This window comes from Hippocampus comes, unplaced genomic scaffold (genome assembly GCF_001891065.2).
Source record: "Hippocampus comes isolate QL1 unplaced genomic scaffold, H_comes_QL1_v1.1 scaffold841, whole genome shotgun sequence".
Taxonomy (NCBI): Eukaryota; Metazoa; Chordata; class Actinopteri; order Syngnathiformes; family Syngnathidae; genus Hippocampus; species Hippocampus comes.
The window spans coordinates 2,034-6,835 of NW_017805158.1; the positions used below are offsets into that span (position 1 = coordinate 2,034).

General features: G+C 42.4%; 1 long non-coding RNA gene across 1 annotated transcript; it reads right to left on the reverse strand.

Moving 5' to 3' along the window:
• Nucleotides 1-4,495: 4,495 nt before the first annotated feature.
• On the reverse strand, nucleotides 4,496-4,728 carry LOC109515108 (uncharacterized). The gene is made up of 2 exons (XR_002168112.1): nucleotides 4,685-4,728; nucleotides 4,496-4,647 (listed from the first exon to the last, which is right to left on the reverse strand). It is a non-coding gene; the product is annotated as an uncharacterized LOC109515108 (long non-coding RNA).
• Between the last annotated feature and the right edge of the window lie 74 nt (nucleotides 4,729-4,802).

Here is a 4,802-nt window from a genome sequence, read left to right on the forward strand (position 1 = left end):
CTCGTTCATCACAGTTGCTTGTTACGGCAATACTAGTGTCAGCCTATACTACCGGAGACAAATTCCGTGTGTTCTATATACTTGGCCGGATTATTGTGATACACAAACACCAACACAGGCGCGCTCGAGGAAGGTAGGAAAAGCATGACTCGAGAGCGCCATCTAGTGATGCTTGATCCAAACATTTCCGTTCTCGGGTCACATTTGAGTTGGTCATCGCAGATGAAGTTTAAACAAAGGAAAGAGAAGCCACGCGACTACAAAGGCTCATATGTGAGGTTTCTTTAACGGTAAAATCTTCATTCATTCTGATATAACATTTCATGATTTGACTAACGACTAAAACAGAAAATAAAAATGTCCGACAACACATTTGAATGGATGGACAACAACAACTTCGTCGGCTGCATGACCACAGCAATCCCATAACTGGGAATCATCAATAATGTGATTTGACGCATTTACATGCACTTCTTCCGTACACTTCGGTCAGGCGATCATCAAAAAAAATGGTTTCCGTGGTTCATTCAATTGTTTCGATTTCTTTCCACGTACATGACGTAAAACTTTCGGTCTCAGGACGAGGCCTTCCTCCAGTCCTATCAGAAACCTGCTGGATCTCTCGAAATGCCAGTGGCAATTGCGTTGTACAAGCTCGCCCCCCCCACCCCCCAAAAAAACACTCCCCAAAACGCCCTGGTTCGAATTCATTACGCTATGAAAATTAAATGGAATGATCCGAGACAAAGTTGTTTTACATGTGTAAGCTTTTGTTAAATTGTTAATTGTTGTCATTTTGTTTTTGAACATTGCAGTGTTGTCTTTGATGTTAAAGTTACCTAAATTATATTCTCTTTCATAATTTCTTCATAAATATGTTTATGTTGAGAGCGTCTGATTGGCTGAAGGAAACAGGAAGTGTTTTAGTCGCCAGAAGAAGGGGTTGTGTTCTCGAACGTGCTGCGGTGCGGACGTCTTTTTTTTCCCTTTCAATAAAACTGCATTCAAAGGATTCCATCTCTCCTTTTGCCGTTCGTAAAGTAGAGCCATCCAATCGTAAACAACGACCCCTTCAATTTACACATGCAACGACTATGGCGACATTTTTGAGAGGTTCATGGGCCAAGAGTGACATCTACTGGTGAAACTGTCATTTGAAAAATAAATTCCATCTTCAAACTGTGGAGATCAGTGGTCCTCAAACGTTTTCTTTCTTGTGAGGGCCACATAACTTTTCGCTTCTCTGATGGGGGGGTCAGTTTATAACAGCAAAAGTGTGACTGCAAGAGTACCTAGACGTCAAATTGTATTGTTTCCCAGAAACCCACACAAAATCAAATAACTTTTTTTGATACACTCGCGGTATTAAAGACGTCTTTCTTCTCGGGACACACCACCTCCGCGACAGCATTCATGCATTTCTTGACAAACTCTCCTTACCGCTGCTTGCTATCAGTTGAGCAAACCGAAAGCCAGCCCGAACAGATGGCTGGTTCAGCTGAGCTTGGCGTACAAATGCATTTTGCTCAGCTAACGTTCCTCTCTTTAGCGTTGACAGTTTATCTGCTCGCATTTGGCCATGCAAAATAACATACTTGTCGTTGTGACGGGATTCGTAGTGTCTCCGCAGATTGTATTCTTTGAATACCGCCACCGACAGATGAGACAGACAGCCTTTTCTTTGCAATGAAAAAAAAAATCGTTTCTCAATTTTGGGTTAAATTCCCTGTATTCTGAATATTTTTTTCTCTTACCTCACCTTTTCGCCATGATTACGTTCTCTTTGAGAGGGACGGGTTTAGGATTTTTGGGGTTGCCAGATAACGGCACAGACCCCAGAAGGATGGAACAAATGTCACGTTATATGTGTTTATGAAATTGTTACTAGCTAATAGTTAATAATGAAAATAGTTCAGAACTAAGGAATATTTTATTGCAAAAGCCGAATTTTATGATGGCCGTAGTTTGGTGACCACTGGTGTAGATCAAGGGTGGCCAACCAGTCAGAGACAAAGTGCCAATTTTTTTTACTGTGGGACTGCAAAGAGTCTCTCTCACACACACACACACACACACACACACACACACACACACACACACACACACACACACACACACACACACACAACTGTCACGTTGCAAGGTGGTGGTGGGCCCCAAAAAGCAGGCAGGAGGGAGGAGCAGGGTGTACTTGAAGAAGTGTATTTGAAACAGAGAAAACTAAATCCAAAACAAACATAGTCCAAAGTAGCAAACAAAAATCACAACTGAAGCTTGAACAGAACTGTGACCAAACCATGACCGAAACAAACCTGACAGGACAGCAGCAGACAAACGGCAACAAACAAACATGACAGTAGCAAAGAGCAACAATGACCGACACTGAGTGTTCGGGCTGGGAGTCCTTTTAAAACACTAATTACATAATGACCAACAGGTGTGCAGCTGCAGGGAGAGCCCTACAGTGCCACCTGTTGGTCACAAACCGAATCATGACAAAAACGAGCAACAACTGCGGCCCGCGCGCTTGTTTTTATTGGCCCGCAGCAAATTCTGAAAACATAGTTGAATATGGCCCGCACATGGCGCTTGAGCACAAATCTGTTGAACCTCTCATTTTCAACACTAGATGGAACCAGTAACGGAAAAGGTGCTTCTCCACGAAACAAAATTAAGCAAAGAAAAAAATTTACCACAAGTCACCAGAAATGCCAGCACCGAAGAAATGAAAGATAGCAAGTGAGTGCAGAAGATTTGAAACACGGTGGGAAAATGAATATTTCTTCAAAGAAATCAACGGAAAGTATGTCTGTTTGATTTGCGATGAAGATGTTGCCGTGATGAAGGAGTATAATGTCCGTTGGCACCAATAGACCAAGCATCAGAGCTACGCATCGTACACAGGTGCCGACGAGCACAGAAATTCAAGCGAATGGCAGCGAGCCTGCAAGCTCAACAACAGTTTTTTTTCGTGCTAACAAAATACAGTCAAACCTCGGTTTTTGACCGTCTCTTTTCTCGACCAAATCGGTTTTCGACCAATAATTTCGATTTTTTTTATGCTTCAGATTACGACCGAAAATCGGTTCTCGAACAAACTGAGCGCACTTGAATGCATCATTTGACTCCTCTAGCCTTCCTTACATGAGGAAGTGACGCCTCCTTGTGTCATTTTCCATTGTGAGCAGACGTGTTCAATAAACATTTTTATTTTAAAAAGAGCGTGGTTTCGGTTTTCCAACAATTCGGTTTTCGAACAGCCTTCTGGAACGGATTATGGACGAAAACCGAGGTTTGACTGTACAGGAAAATGCCACAGCAGCAATCTATGAAGTCGCTCAACTTATTGCCCAGAATGGCAAACCGTTTTCAGATGGTGATTTCATAAAGCAGTGCCTCATCAAAGTCAAGGAGGTAATATGCCCGGAAAAATCACAGGATTTCAACAACGTGAGTTTATCCAGAAATACAGTGGTGTGGAGAATCGAGGACTTGTCAGTGATAGAGTATAGACAAACTCAAAGTGATCATGTTTAAAAGTTTCATTTGTATGCTCGATTGACCTCAAACGCGTGTGTCTAGAGCACACAGGAAAAAGGGGCCATCTTGAGCTGAATGGAACTGAGGCCTTGGTAACTCATTCAATCCCAGCCATTTTCATTGGAGCAACCCCCTCAATCCCAGCGTTTGACTGGATTTTGACTGATCTTGTAAGGCCCACAGAATATTTGGTTCTAATGCTATATAAACATGGAGCCTACCAAAATAAAGTTTGGACTCTCTTCTTTCAGCAGAAAAAAATTGTTTCTGTCTTTTTCCATTCTTCAGCAATCGGCATTACAAAATGGCTAAGTTTCATGAAAATGGCGATTCCTGGGCAAAAAAAGGAGAAAAAGGGCTTTTTGTAAAAGCATGCATTTCAATTACGTGTGGCACCACTGCCACCTACTAGTCACTTTTTTACATGATTTACAAGGCTTATTCTCATTCACAGATTGCATCAGATCCTCCTCTCTATGACGCAAAAAAAAAAAAAAGACTAAGACTAAGATGTACAAGTACGTCCTTTGTAGGCGTGGCCTAATTTTAAAAGACGGACAAGTACATCTTGTGGAATGAAAGAGTTAACTGATAGTCCAGGCTGGAAGGTTCAACTTCGGGTGGGCAGCACGATAAAATGTCCTTCAGTTTGTCACAGTGTCTCAGTTCATGCGAAACCTACCCATTGAAGTAACAAGGTATCCATTGTTTGTACCGAGAGATGTTTTGGCCTCTGAGTGGTGTACCGGTGGGCTGGGCTGAGAGACGTGACATGTAAATGAAGAAGGGAGTGTTTTTCTGATATATCACTTATATCACTTTTGTAATTTACATACGCGATCAATCAAAAGCCGACAAAGGCTGGAGGTCAGGTGTCAGCTCAGAAGCGTACACGGAGTGGCTTCGTAGAAAACTCCGCCTCCTGCCGGCAGAAAAGGCAATCTCTTCCTGAGTCTGTTCAACTGTCCGAGCAAACATCTCTGACAGTCATGCATGGCAAGTTGATGAGAACGGGATCGAAAGTTTGTGGAACCTTCTAAAAAATTATCTCCAGATGGGGATTGTTACCTTTCCCTACATATTGTTTGAACAGAGACAAACAATGACCTTGAGTGGTGGACAATGACCTTTAGTGGTGGATCACCTGTTGCGGGTAAACATTCTGAACAGCCAGAAACCACACCTTAGGTCTTAGGACAATTGCCGCAATTAAAGTAAGGCAGAATCTGGTGTGTATTTTGCATGGCTGTCATCTTGCTTCT